The sequence below is a fragment of the Chiloscyllium plagiosum genome, unplaced genomic scaffold, assembly GCF_037043375.1.
Source record: "Chiloscyllium plagiosum isolate Xiang-an unplaced genomic scaffold, Cpla_swu_hap1 HiC_scaffold_49, whole genome shotgun sequence".
NCBI classification, from domain to species: Eukaryota; Metazoa; Chordata; class Chondrichthyes; order Orectolobiformes; family Hemiscylliidae; genus Chiloscyllium; species Chiloscyllium plagiosum.
Genome location: NW_028270187.1, coordinates 9469590 through 9493525, shown reverse-complemented (window position 1 = coordinate 9493525; position 23936 = coordinate 9469590). Strand labels below are relative to the sequence as shown.

At 42.7% G+C, this 23936-nt stretch overlaps 1 pseudogene; it reads right to left on the bottom strand.

The window, feature by feature from the left end:
* Positions 1-23596, bottom strand: part of LOC148135501 (uncharacterized) — a 29183-nt pseudogene extending 5587 nt beyond the window's left edge.
* Between the last annotated feature and the right edge of the window lie 340 nt (positions 23597-23936).

Genomic DNA, 23936 nt, shown 5'->3' with positions numbered 1-23936 from the left:
AATGGCTCTACTTCCTCAACAGGGTAATGAAATTAGGGACCTTCACAGGCACGCTTACCAGTGTTTAAAGATCACCACAGAAAGCATCTTATCAGGATGCATCGCAGCACGGTATGGCAACTGCTTAAGAAATTAGAGTCGTGAAAACAATCTAGGCCAGCATGCAAACCAATCTTCCATCTATTGAATCCATCTATACTTCCCGCCTTCTCCAGAAACAAAAGCATAATCACAAACCCTTCCCACTCCAATTACACTCGCTTCCATCATGCAGAAGATACGAACGTTCGAATGCAAGTAGCACCATATTAAAGAACATCTTTTTATCTGCTGTTATCAGACTTCTGAATAGACCACTCAAATATTAATTCTTATCTTTCTCTCTCACACACTACAATTACACTGTTGCTATAACACTGTACTCTACACTCTGTTCTACTAGCGTGCTTCAATTTGTATGGCATGAGGTGCCTGAATATCAAGCACAACATCATTGTTCACCGTAAAATGATACATGTGGTAACAATAAATCAAACAAGAAACAGAGGGGAGAAGTGTGTTTAATGACATACCTCCGACGTGTATCTGAATAGAGTCAGTCAATCCTGATCTTCTCCCTGTTCCAATCGCCAATACGAAGAAACATTCACACTTGTAACTTGATTCACCTCTGTTTAAGGGTTCTAATATTGTCCTTTAGGACTATTTATGACATTGCAGCCGGGATCGTGACTATAGCAAGAGCGTATCCTTGTGACTGGACATTGACAGTTACATTTCACTGATGTTGTCTCTCGTTCCAGAAACACCCCATATAATGGATTCAGAAACACAACTGGCTGCGAAAATCGTCTGAGGAATGCAATTAAAACATTTTATCTCTAGAGTATGCATAATCAAAACATTGGAAGCTGTTATAATAATGTGACTTCATATGCACTTTACTACATAATGATCCCGCACTGATAGGTAGTGCTTAGAACGCTGGAATTCTTAAAATATATCTCATTGGTTGAAATTAATCGAAGGTGTATGGGAACACTTGCCTTTGTTAGCTGAGAGTCTAAGAGCAGGGAGGAGATGCTGGGAAAGTTTAAAATGTTGGTTAGGCCACACAGCGAGTATTTTGTGCAGTTTTGTAATCCAAATTCGAGGAGAGGTGTGATAGCATTGGGAGAGGATGTGGTGGGTGAGATGGAGAGTTCCAGTGATGGAGAGAGATTGGACAGACTGGGTTTGTTTCCAGTGGAGCAGAAGATATTGAGAGGGAGGACATGATTGAGATGCATAAAACGAGGGCCAGAGATAGGATAGACAGGAAGAAATCTTTCCCCCTTGATGGAGGGAGTAATGACCGGGGTGGAGAATGGGCGTAAGGGGAATGGGAGGTGAATAGATCCGAGGTAAAGGGCAGAAGGTTTAGAACTTGTTCACCTCGAGCTGGACGATATTCGGGAACATACTACCTGTAAGGGTAGGAGAGGCAAAAACCTTCAATTCATCGAAGAAGTATTTAGATGTGCACTTGATACCCGAAGGCTATGGGACCAAGTGCATTAGAGAATATTGACGTGGTTTTTTTTTCACTGGAGCATATCTGATGGATTAAAGAAACTTTGGCTGTGCTGTAGATCTCTTGGACTGTACGACTCTAAGGTTTACAGATTTTTTGAAGGTTCTAATGGCCGTAATAGTGCTATGAATTTTCGAACAACAGAACTTAACAATGCAACCATGGTAATGTTCAACATTGAAATGCTCACACTGTTAGTTATGGAAACTGCTGGGAAATATAATCAACAAATCTCTGGCACTTCATGATAGACACAAAAAAAGAGAGATATGAGAAGATTAACTTCCAAAGTGATGTCAATGTACACAAATTTCAGCAGTACATTTATTAAGCTAGTTATCAATAAGTGATCTGATAATCAAGTGGAAACACATTAACAATGTAATTTTAATGTTAATAAATTCAATGAGTTTTAATTCGCATACTCACATGTATCCTGCATTTCGACCAGCACGTGGAAATGAACTAAAGAGAAACATAAAGGAATAAAGGAATTGCTGAAAAATAATATTTTCAATTCGACAAATCTGGGACCATACATGGATGCAAATTTCTGAAATGAAACATTTGGATCTTGGGTAGTGTAATTTTTTTGTAAGGTCGTCGAATGAAGTGTAAATTAGTGTAATGTTTGTTAAAGATACTTCAAAATGCGTTTTAACAGGCAGTCCTTCAGACAGTTTGGGTGACGTGTTGTTTTGAATGCGTTTGAGACGAGTGGTTTTCAGGATCCGAAGTATACATAATGCTACTATACCAGGGTATTGACCTATCACATCACCACTCTCTTAGGGCAGTCTACGTTAAGAAGGAATAGAAAAATAAAGGACCTGGGCGAGTTCACAAAATAACTTAACCATCAATATATTAGCATGGAAATGTGTGATTGAAGTAAAACGTTGTCGAATCATTTTGGGTTCAGTCAGGAAATAGCAAGCGAGAAACAGTCTTTCGTCTGAAGTATTCATGGAACACAAAAATAACACACATTTTGATCATGTTGTAGTAAAGAAAACATTAATGCATTTAATGTGGATAGAGTCACAGACACGACTTATACAGCATGGAAGCAGATCTTGCAGTCCAAATCCACGTCAACCAAACATTCTAATTTGATTTCACCCCATTTGCCAGCATTTGGCCCATATACCACTAAATCGTTCCTATTCATGTACTCATCAGTTGACAGCTAAATGTTGTTAATGGACCCGCCTCCACCACCTTCTCTTGCAGCTCACACCATACTTGCACTATTCTCTGCATGAAAATATCATCCCTCAAGTCCTCTCACCTTAAACTTACGCTTTCTAATTTTGGATTCCCCATCACAATGATCAATACCTTGACTATTTACCATATCCCCTATGATTTTGAAAATTGCTACAAGTTCACCCCTCAGCTTTCAGCACTCCAGGGGATAAAGCTCCAGTCAATTTAGCCTCTCCCCATAACTTTAAGCCACCAGCCCTATTTGTTTTTGGTTGAAAAAGATGAAAATCTTGTCTGCACCCACTCAAGAAATCTTTCTGATCGAAGGGCAACCAGGATTCTGCTCATCATCCTAAGAGTGGGCTCACCAAAGTGCTGTATAGCAGCAACATGGCATCCCAAGTCATTTACTCAACGTTGTGACCAATGAAAACAAGCCTACAAAAGGCCTTCTTCACTACCCTGTCTACCTGCAACACCAGTTTGAAGGAACTACGGAACGGGCACAAGACGTCTCTTCTCTAAAATATGCAAAGGGACAGTTATCCTCTGTGTTAAACACATAGGTGGTCATTCTCTATGACATGCGCGAGGATGGTCGATCTCTATCATATTAACAGGGACTGCGCTTCTCTATAATACACAAAGACACTCCTAGTCAGTAATATAGTAATAATGGATAGTTTATGTGGAGATTCAGTTATCAAGTTAGCATTAATGTGATGCTGAATGAATTACTGGAGTGTCTACAAGCTGTTTTCCTGGACGACTATATTGAGGCATCAATCTGGGATTGGACCAGGTTGGATTTAATATGTTATAATTAATTAATATCTGATTTTTAAATATGCTTATGGGAAGTGGTAACCACGACATCACATAATTTTGGGAAGGAGTGACTAAAACATTATAGAATGTTATTTCAGTTCGAATTTGACAACTTTCATCTTGAAGCTGAAAAAATGAAGATATCGATATCCAAGGAATAGGTGGCCTTGAGTAAATTTTGCCCATCAGAGATGGAAAAGTTTATAAAGAAACAGTTCACGTTCCATAACAGAAGCATATCCCTTTACAACACACACACACACACACACACACACACACACACACACACACACACACACACACACACACACACACACACACACACACACACACACACACACACACACACACACACACACACACACACACACACAAAACAATAGAAACGTGGATCTACCAATGTTCACAAACGATGCCTAAATTTCATCAGTTGAGAGCAGGCAATTTGTAAGACTGCTAGAAGCTGTGGGAAGCCTGAAGATTGAGAGTAATTTAGGACCAAACATAAAAAGATCAAGAAATTGATGAGGAAAAGGAAATCAATACGAATTCAAGTAAGTGATGAATGCAAAGATAGACAGGAAAGCTTTTAATAATACAGTGAAAAGAAAATATATTAGACAACATAAATATGGATCCAGAACAAATGAGGGCAGGAAAATTACACTCGCAAACAAGGGAGCAATGCTAAGAATCTTGCAGAAAGCCATCGCACCATACAAAACAAGAACAGGAGCAGGCCTTTCGACCCCTCCAGCTTGCTCAATCCTTCAACAAGTTTATGCCTGAGATGACATCCCTCACATTCACTTTTCCAGCCTTTCTCCAGTGACACTTGATTCTGCGATTCTGCTCTGGATCAAGAATCAATCTGTGTTAGCCTTAAACATGCATAAGGATTCTGTCCCCACACCCAGCTCTCTGCAGCAAGGAGTTCTGAAGACTCACAAATCTCTGAGACAAGAGATTTCACCTCATCTCAGTCTTCCAATGGTTCCCCTTTATTCTAACACTATGCTGTCTGGTCCTAGACTCGTCCATGAGGGGGGGGGGGCAACATCCTCTCAGCATTGGCCCTGTCAAGCCCCTTAAGAAATCTACTTTTTTCAATGAGATCAACTCCCACTCTTCTAACTTCTATTGAGGAGAGTTCCAACCCGTTTAACCCTCAAGAAGAATGATCCAGAAAATCTTCTGGTGAAAATGATGCAGAAATATGTACAAGGTGCCAAAGAAATATCAGAGATTTTGTGACAAATAAACAGCATCAGTAAAGTGATAGTTGATACAAACATATTGCGAGTGAGGGTTGATAAATGACTGAAGTTAATGTCAGGGCGGTGAGGAAACGGCAAAACAAATTGCCACATTGTTGTCTGTATTTCATAACTCTACAGATCCTACAACTGGTCATGCTGACTCAAAGGTCTTTGTTTGCTTCATAATCACAATAGAGAACATGTTAGAATATAATAGGGAGATTTTGGAAACAGAGATGAGAAAAGAATCGTAAAATTGGACATTGTTATATTAAATTGGACTCATGCTTGACAAAACTGATGGAACATTTTGAGGATATTCCTTGCAACATCGATAGAGAGTCGAGGAATAGGGAGAGAGAACACTTAAATGCGTGGCTACAGGGATGATGCAGGAGGGAGGGATTCCAGTATCTGGATAACTGGGGTTCCTTCTGGGGAAGGTGGGACTTCTATAAACAGGATGGTCTACACCTGAACCTTAGGGGCACCAGTATCCTTGCGGGGAGGTTTACTAGTGCTCTTTCGGGGGGTTTAAACTAACTCTGCAGGGGCATGGGAACCTCTACTGTAGCAGGACCTGGAGTGTAGGGATGTTAGGAACATGGCATCAATCTCAAAGGACGGTGCCTGTAAACAGGAAAGTGGCTTGAAGTGTGTATACTTCAATGCAAGAAGTATACGAAATAAAGTAAGTGAACTTGCAGCGTGGGTTGGTACCTGGGATTTCGATGTTGTGGCTATTACGAAGACATGGGTAGAAGAGGGACAGGATTGGCTGTTGCAGATTCCAGAGTTTAAATGTTTTAGTAGGGTCAGAAGTGGGGGTAAAAGAGGGGGAGGTGTGGCATTGCTTGTCAAAGATAGTATTACAGCGGTGGAAAGGACGATGGATGAAGACTCGCCATCTGAGGAAGTTTGAGCTGAGGTTAGGAATAGGAAAGGTGAGGTCACCCTGTTAGCAGTTTTCCACATACCTCCTAATCGTCCTAGAGACGTAGAAGAAAGGATTGCGAGGATGATTCAGGAGAAGAGTGAAAGTAATAGGGTGGTTGTTATGCGGGACTTTAACTTTCCAGATATTGACTGGGAAAGCTATAGCTCGAGTTCGTTAGATGGGTCGGTGTTTGTCCAATGTGTGCAGGAGGGTTTCCTGACACAATATGTAGACAGGCCAACAAGAGGTGAGGCCACACTGGATTTGGTTCTGGTTAACGAACCAGGCCAGGTGTTAGAATTGCAAGTAGGTGAGCACTTTGGGGACAGTGACCACAATTCGGTGACTTTCACTCTAGTGATGGAGAGGGATAAGTGTGCAATGCGGTGCAAGAGGGGGCAGGGAAATTATGATGCGGTGAGGCACGACTTAGGATGCGTGGCTTGGAAAAGTAGGCTTCAAGGGAAGGGCGCAATTGATATGTGGATTTTGTTCAAGGAGCAACTATTAAGTGCCCTTGATAAGTATGTCCTTGTCAGGCAGGGAGGAAAGGGTCGTGTGAGGGAGCCGTGGTTTAATAAGAATTGGAAACCCTTGTTAAAGGGAAGAGGACGGCTTATGTAAAGATGATGCGTGAAGGTTCAATTGGGGCGATTGAGAGTTATAAGGTAGCCAGGAAGGATCTGAAGAGAGAGCTAAGAGCAGCAAGGAGGGGACATGAAAAGTCCTTAGTTGGTAGGATTAGGGAAAACATTAAGGCTTTCTATAGGTATGTCAGGAATAAAAGAATGACTAGGGTAGGAATAGGTCCAGTCAAGGATAGTAGTGGGAAGTTGCGTGTGGAGGCTGAAGAGATTGGGGAGACAATGAATGAATACTTTTCGTCAGTATTCACTCAGGAACAGGACATTGTTGCCGAGGTGAATACTGAGTCACAATAAATTAGAATGCATGGCTTTGAGGTATGTAGGGAAGAGGTGTTGGAAATTCTGGAAAGGGTGAAAATAGATACGTCCCCTGGGCCTGATGGCATTTATCCTAGGATTCTCTGGGAAGCAAGGGAGGAGATTGCAGAACCATTGGCCTTGATTTTTTATGTCCTCGTTGTCTACAGGATTAGTGCCAGAAGATTGGAGGCTAGCAAATGTGGTTCCCTTGTTCAAGAAGGGGAGTCGGGATAACCCTAGTAACTATAGGCCGGTGAGTCTCACTTCTGTTGTGGGCAAAGTCTTAGAGAGAATTGTAAGGGATAGGATTTATGAACATCTGGATAGGAATAATGTGATCACGGATAGTCAGCATGGTTTTGTGAAGGGCAGGTCGTGCCTCACAAACCTTATTGAATTCTTTGAGAAGGTGACTAAGGAGGTAGACGAGGGTAAAGCGGTAGATGTGCTGTATATGGATTTTAGTAAGGCGTTTGATAAGGTTCCCCATGGTAGGCTACTGCAAAAAATACGGAGGTATGGCATTGAGGGTGAGTTGGAGGTTTGGATTAGGAATTGGCTGGCTGGAAGAAGACAGAGGGTAGTAGTTGATGGTAAAGGTCCATCTTGGAGTGCAGTTACTAGCGGTGTTCCGCAAGGATCTGTTTTGGGACCATTGCTGTTTGTCATTTTTATAAATGACCTGGAGGAGGGGTTAGAAGGTTGGGTGAGCAAGTTTGCGGATGATACGAAAGTCGGAGGAGTTGTTGACAGTGAGGAAGGATGTGGCAGATTACAGCGGGATATAGATAAGCTACAGAGCTGGGCAGAAAGGTGGCAAATGGAGTTCAATGTAGGTAAGTGTGAAGTGATTCACTTTGGTAAGAGTAACAAGAAGATGGGGTACTGGGCTAATGGTCGGTTACTTGGTAGTGTGGATGAGCAGAGGGATCTTGGTGTCCATGTGCACAGATCTCTGAAAGTTGCCACCCAGGTAAATAGTGCGGTGAAGAAGGCATATGGCGTACTGGCTTTTATTGGTAGAGGAATTGAGTTCCGGAGTCCTGAGGTCATGTTGCAGTTGTATAAGAGTCTGGTGCGGCCGCATCTGGAGTATTGTGTGCAGTTTTGGTCGCCATACTATAGGAAGGATATGGAGGCACTGGAACGGGTGCAGAGGAGGTTTACCAGGATGTTGCCTGGTATAGTAGGAAGACCGTATGAGGAAAGGCTGAGGCACTTGGGGCTGTTTTCATTGGTGAAAAGAAGGTTTAGGAGTGACTTGATAGAGGTGTACAAGATGATTAGGGGTTTAGATAGGGTTGACCATGAGAACCTTTCTCCACGTATTACGAGGGAGCATCGCTTTAAATTAAGGGATGGTAGGTATAGGACAGATGTTAGGGGTAGATTCTTTACTCAGCGAGTCGTGAGTTCATGGAATGCCCTGCCAGTAGCAGTGGTGGACTCTCCCTCTTTATGGCATTTAAATGGGCATTGGATAGGCATATGGAGGATAGTGGGCTAGTGTAGGTTAGGTGGGCTTGGATCGGCGCAACATCGAGGGCCAAAAGGCCTGTACTGCGCTGTATTTTTCTATGTTCTCTGTTCTATCATGAAACGGGAAGTAGAGAAATGGGAAATAGACAGTGAACAGGTTTTCAGAAAGCTATTCCTAAGATCCCACACACGATGTCAACAAATGTAAGTGTAGTTTATAGGATAGGGTGGATTAAACAGCATGGTTTTGAAATTGCTCTGTATAGCGAAAACAGAGAGAATGAATGAATGAATCACTCTAAGAAGGCAAGCATTCCTCACGGAATATCGGAATCATGAGGAATCATGAGACATCATGAGTCTAGAGATTCTTGAACGTGTCAGAACAGACAGCACAGTGGTCAAGAAGGCATATGAGGTACTTGCCTTCACGAGCCCGGGTGTAGAATACAGGAGCAGGAAAATCATTTTGAAAGTTTATCGAACACGGATTACGACACAGAAGGAATACTGTACACTGTTTTGGTCGCTACGTTTGCGTAGGGGCTTGATAGCACTGCAGAAGATGCAGAGGAAATTCGACAGGATGTTGCCTGGGATGGAACGTCACTGCTTTTTGAGGAGTGTTTGTATAAGGGGAGTTGTTTTCCCTTGGGCAGAAGAGGCTGGTACGGGGTGGTGGTGGCGGGGTGGGTTGGGTGGTTGGGGTGGGTGCAATTTTATTGATGTACAGAAAACATTGAGGCACAGAGGAGATTGTTAAAACCTTTCCCCATGACAAACCTGTCTAAGACCAGAGAACAAACTTTTAAGCCGAGGAATAAGTGGCTTAGGGGCATCTGAGGAAACATCTACTTCTCACAGGCAGTGGTTGAATCTTGGACCATGCTGGCTGAGATGGTGGTGGAGGGAAATACTATCACAACATTTAATCGGCATCTGGACAAACACTTCAAATAGCAGAAGATAGTGGGTTGTGGACCAAATGTAAGAAAATGGGATCTGTTTGTTCGTCAGCATCGACAGGGAATGCCAAATGGACTGTTTATATGCTGTATGACTCCATGACTCTGGCTCTGTGACAAGGATCGGGCACATAGCAGGACATCTTTTATAATGAATTGGATGACGAGGCTAGTGTTAATAATACCAACATTCTTGAAGGACTAGGCCATTCAGCCCCTCAACCTTGTTCTGCCATTCCATAGGATCATTGCCAATCCAACACCCGAACATCACACTGATGCAAATTCAGGAATGTGTATACCTCAGAAACGTCTACAATTCATTTTACAATTACCATACATTTTTTCCCTCCCACAAATATTCTGAGATCCGTCTTCCTCAATTCAACTATATTTTGACATGTCAATACGTTTCCTTCACTGTCGAGAAGTTTCTAGAAGTCCAATGTACTTTAGGCTGCTCCAAAGTAACATTTACTCCCTCTCTTCCCCTCAATTTGAGTCAGTTTATCTTTCCCTTGACCACACATTAGCATGCATTTTCCCTCCAGTCAATCAATTAATTTCTCCGATCAGAGTTGCACAATTTGCAGTCACTTCAACATCAGTAAAGGGAATGCTTTTTCAAACGAAGATAAGGAGGAACTGATTTAACCAGAGAGTGGTGAATCCGTGAATTCATTGCCATAGAAGACTATGGAGGCCAGGTCATTGCATATAATTTAAACAGAGATAGATACGTTGTTGATTGTCACGGGGATCAAAGGTTACATGGAGAAAGCGGGAGAGTGGGGTCGAAAAAACAAATCAGGCATGATTGTGTGGCAGAGTAGACTCGATGGGCCGAATGGTCTAATCTCTGCTCCTCTTTCTTATGGTCTAAGATAACAAATAAAGACTGGAAATAACAATGGAATGTTTAAAGTGCATCTGAATCCTATTGAAGGAAGATATTGATTTTGTACCGTTGTTATTTGCCAAATCTGAAATGCTGTATAATAAGCTCTTATAAATTTGAGAACCAAAGTGTTTACTCGGAAGAAGAAAAGCTGATTGTATATTCCACATGCTACCCTGTGTTTATCCATTTACCAAACACAAGCACTTTTTAAAAAATTTACTCATGGCCAGCAATTATTACCCATCCCGAGTTGCACTTGTGGGGGTGGTGGTGAACTGCCTCGTTGAACTGAAGTTAAGCTGTCACGTACAATGTGAAGCGTGTTAGTAAACAACATTTTCCCAGCTCCTTCTTAATGTTCTGTGCCTATCGAAGCTTTCGTTTCAGTGATGATGGCCAGAAATGTGGAATACTGAAAATAGAACCACAGTTGTCAAAAGGAGTTCCGAGGCAGTCGAAGAATGTTCCAACTCATGTTAAGTATAAACTTAAAATATTTTGTTGCATCTCAAGCATATAAAACTTAATTTAAAAATGTTTCGCTATCATTACATTTCATCTGAATAAAGTAACTCTCTTTTACTGTTCATTTCAATGATCAGAACACTGGATAAATTATTGATGTTGCAGGTGTTTTCAGGACATTCAACTCAGCGGCTTCATCACTGCCCTTTCCTCCAACCTAAGTTCAGGAGTGGGCTGCTTGTGATGATTGAAAAATGTTCAACACCAATCACCACTCCTCTGCTACTGAAGCAGGCCATGTTCAAATGCAACGATATCTAGTCAATATTCAGGCTTAGGCAGAGAAGTAACAAGTCACAGTCACGTCACACATTGCAAGCTCTGACCATCTCTTTCCATAGAACCTGCCAGACCTGCTGACTTCCTCCAGCACGTTCTGTGTGAAAGAAAAAGTCTTCTGGAATGGAGAGGAGCAGAAAAGTCTTGGGCTGGATGGGGTGATTCTATGGAATGTTTTTTGCTGCAGAGAGTTATTGAGTGCCTTTAAGACAGAGATAGGAATGTTCTTGATTGGTGAGAGGATCAAGGTTTAGAGAGAGAAGGCAGGAAAATGCAGTTGAGAAACATCAGCCATGTACGAATGGTGGAGTTGGCCTGATGGGCTGAAAAGCCTCATTCTAAGGCTCCTATGAACTGTGGCCTACTGTCTGTCAGACCAGGTAAGCACCATAGATTTTCGTCCCCGAAGGGCATTAATGAACCACGTGGGGCAATCAACAGGGCAAATAATTTGAAGAAAGTGAAAATGATGATCTCCACTATGGGATTGTAGAATAATTGAAGGAAAATGATGTTCGTTCAGTTTCAGTTGTCTGTAGCAATAAATAATTTTGTCCATTCCCAATGCCAATTGTTGATACCTCCACATGATTATTCTCTTTGCTAACGTCCATTTCCTTGTTGAAATCCACAAGTGGATCTTATATAGAAAACAGAATATTACAAATCGGAACCTCTTGCAGAGCGAAAAAAACGCTTGCTCATTTCCACCTTCAACATTCAGTTTGTAATCATGATTCTAGGAGATTCCCCAAACGGAAAATGTGCACCTCTCTCATTTTTTCTTATTACAGCTGTGGTATTGAGTAGCTACGGCTTACATCCAGTCAAACTGGATTTTTTTTTTATAAAAATGGGGAAATTCCATCATCTCGTATCTATTCAATTGAACGAAAGTGTTTTTTTTTTCCTTTGAACTAGTTTTGTGCCATTTTCATACGAAGACTCTCCAAGGTCGAAAATAAAACAAGTCAAATAACTATGGATGTATGCTGGACATCTGGAACAGAAACAAACAGAACTTTTAAAAAGAGCTTGAAAGAAATTCGTACCATTAATAACTTGTCAATAGTCTCTTGAAACCTTTCTTTTTGTTATCGCCACTAATCCCCTCCCAGTCTCATTCTGCAAAGACGATCAGTGCCTCAATCCGTTGCGTACACTCTCATGTTATTTGTACGTTTTACATGCACTAATTTGGTCTTTAGCATATTTACAGTGGATTTCTGTTTTTGTTTAAATGGCCTGTTTTAAATTTTAAGATGGGAATAATCAATACAGTAATGATAGTTTGAGTTCTTTGCAAATTGTTCAACCTTTAATCATAAATTAATGGCTCCACATGTCTACAGTTTTAAATGAAACCAGTAAGGAGTACGTGTTTTACATAATACTCCAGAACTCACCACCTGGGCATTTTTGCACACATAAGTTAAGAGCAGCAGCTGTAGCAGGTTTCAAACTGAAAGGGACAAAAAGCAAATAATATCAAAGACATTAAAGAAAACATTAGTCGACTAATAAGCAAAAGCAGGTATCCAGCTCTCAAACTTGATCATATCTATTATTAGGTTTAAATACTGCAGCTACAACCTTGGAAACTGGAGTCTGTTTTCAAAATCATTCAAGCGGATGACACTAAGGTCGGTGGAGTTGTGGATAGTGATGAAGGACATAGTAGGTTGCAGAGAGACATAGATAGGATGCAGAGGTGAGCTGAGAGGTGGCAAATGGAGTTTAATGTGGACAACTGTGAGGTGATACACTTTGGACGGAGTAACCGGAATGCAAAGTAATGGTAAGGTTCTTGGGAGTGCAGATGAGCAGAGAGATCTCGGTGTCCATGTACACAGATCCCTGAAAGTTGCCACCCAGATTGACAGGGTTGTTAAGAAGGCATACAGTGTTTTGGCCAGTATTAATAGAGGGATTGAGTTACAGAACCAGGAGGTTTTGCTGCAGCTGTACAAAGCTCTAGTACGACCACACTTGGAGTATTGTGTATAGTTCTGGTCACCGCATTATAAGAAGGATGTGGAAGCTTTGGAAAGGGTGCAGAGGAGATTTACTAGGATGTTGCCTGGTATGGAAGGAATGTCTTACGAGGAAAGGCTGAGGGCCTTGAGGCTGTTCTCGTTCGAGAGAAGGAGGTTGAGAGGTGACTTAATAGAGATATACAAGAAAATCAGAGGGTTAGATAGGATGGACAGGGAGAGCCTTTTTCCAAGTATGGGAACGGCGAACACGAGGGGACACAACTTTAAAGTGAAGGGAGATAGGTATAAGACAGATGTCAGAGGTAGTTTATCTACTCAGAGAGTAGTAAGGGTATGGAATGCTTTGCCTGCAATGATAGTAGATTCGCCAAGTTTAAGTGCATTTAAGTCGTCATTGGACAGGCATATGGACGTACATGGAATAGTGTAGCTGGGATGAGCTTCAGATTAGTATGACAGAGCGGCGCAACATCGTGGGCTGAAGGGCCTGTACAGCGTTGTAATGTTCTATGTTCTATATCCCTTTTACTTAAATCTTTCCAAATGCGTGAAGCCAATGTCTTGACCTCAGGGAACAAGTGCAGTGAACGATGAAAACCCATCATACAATAAAAAGGATTTGTGCTTTTAAGTAATTTGGATCCAGGGGTACAGTGAAGAGACAGCCCTTTAGAACTGAGATGATGAAGAATTTCTTCAGCCAGAAGGAGGTGAATCTGTGGAATTCATTGCCGCAGAGGCCTGGGAGGCCAAGTCATTGAGTGTATTTAAGGCAGAGATAAATATGTTCTTGATTAAAAGGAGCAATGTTACAGAGAGAAGGCAGGAGAAACATATCAGCGATAATCAAATGGTGGCTCAATGGGCTGAATGGCCTAATTGATTTGATTGACGTCTTCAAGATATTAACAGGAAAAGATAGAGATAAACTAATTGGATTAGTGTAAGAGCATTGTTGCCTCCCAGCTCCAGGGACCATGGTTTGATTCCAGCCTCGGGTTATTGTGCGTTTGGAGCTTATACGTTCTCCCTGTGTCTGCGTTCCTTTCCTGTAGCTGCTCTGGTTTCCTCCCACAATTCAAAGACATGCACGTTCAGTGGAATGGCCGTGTTAAAATTGACCCACTGTATCCAGGGATGCGCAGGCTTTTTGGGTTAGCCATGGTGAGAGGTGTGAAATTGTCTAAGGGCCATCATAGAGTCACAGAGTCAGTTCAGACGTGATGGACTGAGTGGCCTCTATATGCACTCTGCCGATTCTGGTTGGAGAATCTGTTTCTCTATTGGGCTCTTTGCTCTTTATTCTTCAATGGAATGTGAAAATTATTGGCAAAGGCCAGATATTGTTGCCCATTCTGAATTGTTGTTGATTTCAGTTGTTTTTGAGAATATTTCCATGGGCTATGAAAAGTTTTTACCTTAAAGAGAGCTTCACCGTTCTCCGTCGTGTTCCTCCCTTGGGTGACAGAGAGGAAATCGTTTCAGAATTCAATTAAGCAAACTTTTTTTTGTTCAACGCTTTAGGAAACAATATAAGACATGAACTCATTGCAACATCTACCTCTTACGTTTACTCACTTCACTTCACTTCCTTTGTCTTTACTTCACTTCAACTTAGTTCACATTTAACTCTATCACTAACATTATAAGTTTACCTTGAAACAAATACCGGCACGATTTGAGTGAAGTGAGCAACTGTGCTCTGAGTGTAGATTTTTCCTCTTCGTCTTATCTGAGATAACTTCAGGTCACGTACTTCTCAAATGTTGGTCTTGAGGGGTCACTCCCAAACAATTCTTTGTTCTGGTGACTTTTAACTTAAAGTGTGCTCATTATTCCAGAAACTTCGTGGCATTCAGCCAACGAGTTGAACAATTCCTGATCACTGCTAAACAAATCGCAAATGTGTTCAAAGTGTCGAAAACAGCCACATAATGCTCCATATGAGATATTAATTATAACAGTATGTCTAGAGACAACCATGAAACGTTCCTGACGTGTTCAACACAAGAAACCTCATGTAACAGATTATAGAACAGGTCATAACATACTCTGGCTACAGGTTTAAACAAGGTCAGCGTTTAAACAGATTCAACTCAAGAGAGTTTAGAAGAATGAAAAGTGATCTCATTGAAATAAAACTCGGACCAGACAGGGTCAATGCTGAGTGGGTATTTATTTTTTCCCTCATGGGAGAGTTCAGGATCAGAGGGCACCGTCTCAGAATAAAGGAGCACTAATAAAGGATTGAGATGCGGAGGAATTTGTTCTGTCAGAGAGGTGAGAATCTTTGCAACGCTTTGCTACAGAGAGCTATGGAGCAGATTCTGTAGGTATATTTAAGGTTAACATTGATAGTTTATTTTAGTCAGGGAATCGATGGTTATGGATACGTTGGCAGGCTGGAAGAAGACAGAGAGTAGTAGTTGATGGTAAAGGTTCATTTGGAGTGCAGTTACTAGCGGTGTTCTGCAAGGATCTGTTTTGGGACCATTGCTGTTTGTCATTTTTATAACTGGAGGAGGGGCTAGAAGGTTGGGTGAGCAAGTTTGCAGATGATACGAAAGTCGGTGGAGTTGTTGACAGTGAGGAAGATCTCTGAAAGTTGCCACACAGGTAAATAGTGCTGTGAAGAAGGCATATGGCGTACTGGCTTTTATTGGTAGAGGAATTGAGTTCCGGAGTCCTGAGGTCATGTTGCAGTTGTCTCAGACTCTGGTGCGGCCGGATCTGGAGTATTGTGTGCAGTTCTGGTCCCCATACTATAGAAAGGATGTGGAGGCACTGGAACGGGTGCAGAGGAGGTTTACCAGGATGTTGCCTGGGATGGTAGGAAGATCGTATGAGGAAAGGCTGAGGCACTTGGGGCTGTTTTCATTGGAGAAAAGAAGGTTTAGGGGTGACTTGATAGAGGTGTACAAGATGATTAGGGGTTTAGATAGGGTTGACCATGAGAACCTTTTTCCACGTATGGAGTCAGCTATTACGAGGGGGCATAGCTTTAAATTAAGGGATGGTAGGTATAGGACAGATGTTAAGGGTAGATTCTTTACTTAGCGAGTCGTGAGTTCATGGAATGCCCTGCCAGTAGCAGTGGTGGACTCTCCCTCTTTCTGGGCATTTAAACGGGCATTGGATAAGCATATGGAGGATAGTGGGCTAGTGTAGGTTAGGTGGGCTTGGATCGGCGCAATATCGAGGGCCAAAAGGCCTGTACTACGCTGTATTTTTCTGTGTTCTATGTTCTACGTTCTAAAGAGCAGGAAAGAGGACGAAATAAATATCTGATCAGTCATGTTGCTATCGAAAGATGGAGGATTGTTTACGGGGCAAATGGCCTACTCCTATTTCCATTTCCTGTGGTGTTGTGGACTCAAAAAGTTAACTGTTTTAATTTCTCTACAGACGCTGCCAAACCATTCCTTATTTTGGTCCTAAGCTGTTTAGCCTTTTCTGATGATAAAATTCCTCCATACTGGGATCATTTGAGTGAACCTTTTGTGAAGTGCATTCAAAGCCATTGTATACTTCCATAATAAGGCAAGAAACGTTGCTCACACTGCTCCAGTGTGATTTCCCCAGCACCTTGTATAATTGCATTAAACCTTCCTTGCTCTTATACTCCATCCCCCTTGAAATAAAGGCAAACTCTCCATTCGCCTTCCTGATGACCCCACTACAAGATAATACATGTTATGGAATGAGTGCCTGTCAATAAAGTTGGTTCCAATCCACAGTCAGAACTAAAACCGCCCTATTGATTAATGGGAGAAGTTTGAAGGCCACAAATTCACTGCATCAAGTTATTTTATTTGGTCAACACATACTGCAGATCAATTCAGAAATTATTATTTGTGTTTGCCTGTCCAGTTTTTCTGTATCTGTTCTTGAAATACAACAATACTCTGGGACCATTAATAAATGTATTTCAGAAACAACGTTCGTCATCTGAACAATGTCAGGGCACAAAACCATGTCCAAAGGCGTTATTGAGAGGGCATTGGAATAATGTGCATTTATTCTTCTGAGACTCACATCTGCAAATGGAGGAACTGAAGTAATAGTGACAGTGACATCCGGACAATATGAATGTCACAGTGAGTCATCTGCTATTAACTGAATATAAAATCATGCCAGTCTCTGAGTGGTTGCAAGCCACTGGCTACAAATTTAGAGTTTGCCTGATGCACATGATGACAGAATTATTTTGCCATAAGCAACTTTGAAAAATACTCGGTGTTCTGAGGAATGTAAGTTACACCTCATTGTCCTGCGCCAGTCTCATTGGCAGCAATATGACAGGACTACACTTATACAAGCAATACCGTTAAACCAAAAGGGGAACTAACTGTGCACATTATGTAACTGTTGCGCAACGGAAGGCAAAAGGCAGACCAACCCGAAGCAATTGTTTGCGGGTTTCTTTTTAATCTGTCAACTTTCCATCTATGGTAGACAAGAGAGAATCGTGGCTGTAAGAACTGCTCTTCCTGAAGGTTATTTTTCAGTGCTGAAGCTGATTTCCTCGATTATTTGGAGCAGTAATAACACTTTTTATAAGTCTTTGCTTTACATTTAAAAGGAAATCAAAACCAATGATATTTTAAACAGGAGTAAAGAGAGAAAAAGTAGGATTCATAGTTTGGAGAGAAACCACGTGGGAGGTCGACAAATGGGTCTAGAGCTCAACAAAAAAAATCAAAAAGATTTACTGACTGTGAAATTACAAGCTTCTCTGCAAATAGGAGCTGGGTCCAAAAATAAACAAACACACAGTGAAATTTCACAGCTGACCTTGCAGAGACTTCAATATCAGACCTACTCACAGCTGCGAGTATCAAGATTTCACAGCTTGAGCTAAATGCTTGTTTTAGGATTTATTATATTTAGAAATCGTAATATTTGTCTGTTGTAAATCTGTGAGTAAAGTGAGTAAAGTGGGGTCATTTTTGTTTTATTGAGATCTCTATCATTATTAATCACTTGAAAATGATAAAACAAAAGTATTAAGTTTTCCTAGATCAGTAAGATTTGCTATTTTTTTGGCTCTGCACATGAGGTGAAAACATGACTGCATGTCATGTCGTGCATGACATGTGCGAGTGATGTGCTGTGTTGGATTACATGGATTAAGTGCAGCGGCAGTTAGAGGCAATGAGGAATTTACACAATCCAGGGGTGTGATGCATGACAGGTTCAGGAACATAGAAATAACATAGAGTCCAGTAGATTGGTTGCTTCTAAGGAAAGAAAGGAGAGTGAGTGAGATGGTGTAGAGTCGTAAAGTGTGGTACTGGAAAAGCACGGAAGGACAGGCAGCATCCGAGGAGCAGGAGAGTCAAACATTCCTGGTGAACGCCGTATGCTCAAAACATCGACGTTCCTGCTGCTCACAAGCTTTCCGACCTGCTGTATCCTTCCAGCACCACAATTTTCAGCGCTGATCTCCAGAATCTGCAGTCTTCACTTTCTGCGAGGTAGTGCAGGAGTTTCCTGAGCCTGTTCCCATCTCAAACAAGTATATGGTTTGGAAAATGTCGGGGATGATGGAGTCTCAGGGGAAGGTGGCACTGATAGCCAGTTTCTGGCACAGAAACTGCATCTACTGTTACAAGGGGTACTTCTTCTTACAAGCTATCAATTGTAACAGGGGACTGTCTCATCAGAGGCAGAGACAGATGTTTCTGTGATTTCCAGCGAGACAACAGAATGGTGTGTTGCCTCCCTGCTGTCAGGATCAAGGATACGTCGAAGAGTGTGAACAATATTCGCAAAATAAGGGTGACTAGAAGCAGGTAGTTGTACACGTTCGAGCCAAAGACACAGGTAGAGAAATGGACAAGGTTCTGGCGAGAGAATATAGGAAATTAGAAGAAAGTTAACAAGTACGTGCTCTACGATAGTAATATCTGGATTCCTCCTGTTGCCACGTACTACTGAGAGCAGGAATAGGGGTAAAGAGCAGATGAATGCGTGGCTGAGGAGCTGGTGCAGGGAAGATGAATGCATATGTTTAAATCAATGAAAGCTATTCTCGTTGCACCTGAATTGGAAGGGACTAATGCACTGGCGGGGAGGCCTGCTTGATGCACTCGCGGCAGGATCAGGGTGGGGTGATGGGGTGTAGGGCAGTGTTGGTGCTGGAACCCAGCATGATATTGAGAAAAGAGATCTGCCTGAGTCTGGTGCAGTTGAGAAAAGAAGCCATGCAAACAGCCCAGGCATGCAGGAGCAACGCAGACAATGGTGTAGAGCTGATTAATTAAACTGCATTTGTGTCAATGCAAGAGTAAAGAGTAGAGTAACTTTTATTTGATCTTTCTACCATGTACAACTGGTACAGTAAAATTGAATCAGCGTTCCTCCTGTACCGAGGGTGCGACATTGACAGCACAAACTATACAATCATACACAGAAGAAGTGAATAAGCAGTGAAAAACATGCACATAACGGTTAATAGAAGAATGGTGAATGATAGAAATTTTTCGAGCACCAATAGGAAAGAATTTCAGATGGGAAAGTGTCCGATTATACTGTATTAGGGAGCCTGATGTCTTGGGAAAATAAATTATTCACAGCCTGACCAAGACGGTCTGTATACTCTGGTATCTTCTGCCAGATGGCGGGGGCGGGGTGGGGGTGGAGAGATTTTGAGTCATGGATGGGTGGGGTCTTCCACATGCTCTTAGCCTTTCCAGTGCAGCGTGTGAAGTAAATGTCTGTAATGGAAGGAAGAGCGACTCCAATGATATTCTCAGCTGCTTCACTATCCGTTGTAGGGTCTTTCGACCTGAGACAGTGCAATTCCTGAAACATGCAGTGATGCAGCAACCCAACGTACTCTAAATGAACCCTCTGCAGAATGTGGTGAGTAAGGGTGTGGGAGTTGGCTTTCCTCAGCCTGCACTACAGGGGTCTCTTGTCAATGAGCTTGTGTTGTGGGGCCAAGTGAGATTATCTGCCAGGTGCAGGCCAAGACATTTAGTGTTCCAGACGATCTCCAAGGGGAGCCTTCGATGTCCAGCGGATAGTTGCTGCTCTGTGCCCTCCTGAAGTCAACAACCATCTCTTTCATCTTGTTCATGTTGAGAGACAGTTTGTTGGTGCTGCACCAATCCGTTAGTGAAAGTTCAAGAGGGTGGTGCCAATTTGGAATATTGGGAATGGGATTAGATTAGATTACATTACATTACAGTGTGGAAACAGGCCCTTCGGCCCAACAAGTCCACACCGACCCGCCGAAGCGCAACCCACCCATACCCCTACATTTACCCCTTACCTAACACTACAGGCAATTTAGCATGGCCCATTTACGTGACCTGCACATGTTTGGACGGTGGGTGGAAACCAGAGCACCCGGAGGAAACCCACGCTCCGGGGAAAACGTGCAAACTCCACACAGTCAGTTGCCTGAGGCGGGAATTGAACCCGCGTCTCAGGCGCTGTGTGGCAGCAGTGCTAACCACTGTGCCACCGTGCCACCGTGCTGCCGTGGGATAAGGCGGGGGAGAAGAGATAGGGAAGCTCCTGATCTTCCACCAGGGGACCCAGAGAGATATTTGGAAAAGAGATCAGTCTGTGTCTGTTGCAGTTGAGGAAAGAAGGAAGTCATGAGAAGTCTCATCTTCTGCCTTGTGATCCTCCAACCCCACGGGATCAATGTTGATTTCACCAATTTCCCCATTTCCCCTCCTCCCACATTATCCCAATCCAAAATTTCAACTCAGCGCCGCCCTCTTGAATGATCCTAATAGTCCATCTTCCTTCCCAACTATCTGCTTCACTCTCTTCTCTGACTTATCAATTTCACCCCCAACTATCACATTCCCAGCTACCTTGCCCCGGTTACAGCATAATTTAATTACCAGGGATCTGTAACAGCAAAAGAAATTAACAATACTCAAAAATCAGTTGAACTGACAATAATCTACCCATTCGTAATCAGTGGGGATACATGCAGTACATTTGCTGTACAATTGAAAGAAATTCACACAATTCAGTATCGATTTGGGCCACAAAATGTTGGTCTTTTCAGAGTTTATCATCTAAGGCAACCCAAAATGGGGAATAGCTTCAGTGAGCATTATTTTCCCTACAGTATGTGCATTACAATTAGTGGTGGGGAAGGTTTCAATCCATTTGGTAAACACATCAATCATCACTGAACAGTGTTATAACATTGTACCTTAGGTAACTCAATAAAATCAAGCTGTATACAAGCAAAAGGACCATCTGGCAGGGAATAGTCCCGGAAGGGCATTTACTATCTTAACACTTGTTATTGTTCAAGCAGGTAAGGCGTCTATGCAGCCGCACCTGAGCTGCTTTATTCAAATCCGGGTGCCACCAGCTTTTTAATAAGTAGCTGTACCATTCCTTCCTTGCCGAGATGTGCAAGGATGCAAGTAATCAATAAGCACTGGTAACAAAGAATCAGGAATACAAACTTGACCTACTGTTGTTAGCCAGAGGTCTCGTGTCGAGGAGTGTGAACACCCCATCAACTTCCAAAGTGCGTCTTCAGATTCTCAGGCATACCTTTGTAAGGTTTGAACTGCAGTTAGATTTGGCAAGCCCTTTGTCCCCGAAGTAGCTATTTGATTTGGAGCCTGGTTTCCATGAGTTGAAACAAGTGAAATGGCTGATGCAGCCATGTCCATAGCAGCTGAATCAGCACTGGAATTTTCTAATTGCACTGGAGTGTCCCCATTTGTGTGCACAGTACATTTAATAATAGCCAATTGCCAAGTAAGCAGAATAGCATTGAGGAGATTTTTAACCCAAAGAGCATTTTGAATGGGAGTAACCGGAGAAAGAAGGGAGCTTCGTTGCTGCCAGAGGCGGCCAATATCATGGGCAACACCAAATGCGTTTCTGGAATTGGTGTTAGCAATTTTATCAGTGGATAGAGTACAAGCTCTGAGAAGTGCAAAAATACTCGGCTTTCTATGCAGAGACAGGGGTCTGTCAAGCAGCAGACTCCTGAACAGCAGTGTCTGTTGTGATAACATAGCCTGTCTGGCGAACACCGTCTGGGGAAACAGAGGAAGTGCCATCAACATAAAATATGAGGTCAGTATTTTCAAATGGGAGGTCTACGAGGAGCAGTAAGGAAATGAGTCATAAGCAAACAGTCATGGGGGGAGAGGTTAGAAAGTTCATCAGGGGGTTGCTGAAGGAATTTAGTTTTTGAAGTAGTGAAATAACGAAATGAGAGATAAGGGTTCTGCCATAATGAGATCTCAGAACGGCGCAGACGAGTTTGGGTGAGATGTTGGGTCTGCTGAGACGTGAGGAGATTGACAGCAGAATGCGAGGTGTACACTTGTGCGGGCTGGTGAAGGGTCAGAATTAAAGCTTCCTGAACTAACAGGTGGACAGCAGTTAGGATTTGAGTGCATGGAGGGAGGCCACACGCAACAGGATCCAATTCATTGGAATAATTGGTCACTGGTCTATATTGGTCACCATGATGCTAAGTAAGGACACGGGCAGCACATTCGTTTATTACACTAACACACAACTGAAAGGGTCTGTCATACAGCGGGCGCCCGAGCACTGGGACCTCAGCCAAGGCGTCTTTGAGGCCATAACATGTCTGCATGGCTGATTCAGACAGCTGAAATTTAAGGGGAGCATAAGGAGTAAGGTATAAGTTGTAACGTTTGGCAGTGAAAAATACATCAGGGAACCCCGAGAAGAGGTTTGTTTTTTTAAAATGAAAAGAATCTGCTTGCTGACGCAAAGCTGTGGCTAATCACCTCAGAGATTTGGCACGATAGGATAGAGTGAATCAAATCAATGTCAATCAGAAAGGGAAGAGGGATACCTTCAATGTGAAGTATTGCTGTGGGCTCCTCAATGTGGTTTCGTGAGAGGACAGGATAGTTGGCCTGGGAGTGCCAAAAAGAGTTAAACGTAGTGAAGGATGTGTGTTTTCTGCCAGAACACTGTCCCCGTTTGTGGAGTAATGAAAAATCCCTCGCATAGTGACCCACTCGCCCGCAGTTGAAACAGGCATTATGGGAAGGGGACCCTGGTGGTGAAGTATGGCAGTCATTAGGAAACGATCTGTACCTGTGCCAGTCAATCTGGTGCCCCCATTCCATCGTGGGCCAAGAAGAATGGTGGCAAGCAGATCTCTGTACAATATCCTGCTTGATGCGGGGTATAGTAGCAAGACCAAGGAGGTGGTCACGGTCATTGCTTCATTAGTTAGCACAACTAGACTTTACTATTTTCAGACCAACCCATATTATTAGTTTTTATAGAAGATGCTACCTTGTCAGGCATTGCATTAAACTGAGGGGACTGTCCTCCTTCAACAAAAGAAGCATCCCCAGAATAGAGAGCATACATGCCACAGAAAGGGTTAAAAATGCAGTGGCTTCCTCTTTAAGGGAGGATGTACAGTCAAGATATTAAGAGATATCGACAGGTTTCTGGAATGCACGCTGTAATGATGTGAGCGTCAGTGTGTGCGGATCATCCTCATCTTGGTGGGCAGTACAAAATGTAACTCATGTGTCCCCACTTACACACAATTCGGCCTTCCATCTTTCACCCAGATCAGGAGGAAGGGAGCTACTAATAAGGGAATATTGGTCCCGAGTGGTAGCATCATACATTGTTGCAGTGCCTCTCAAATAATTGAGAAAGGCTTTAGGATCATCCCTGTAGGACACACATTGCGCCATTATTAAACACAGCTCGTGGGGTTTAAAGGCCTGCCCGACCCGAATGAATCGTTCTGCCTGATTATCAGCAGCAGCTCGTGGATTTAAAACCGACCTAAGTGGATAATCGGCAGGGGGTGGTGGTAGAGGGAGGGGTTCTTCATTTGCAGGCTGAAGAGAAATTTTATGAAGAGATTTATCTAAGGAGATGCCGGGCTGTTGTTCAAATGAGGCGTCAATACGAGATCTGTTGCGGTGTGCAACAGGCTGTATGACAGCTGACATAGAAATAGAAGTGGAAGATAAGGTAAGGGATGGGGGTGGGGAAGGAGGAGGGGGAACTATTAAAGCTTCTTCATCA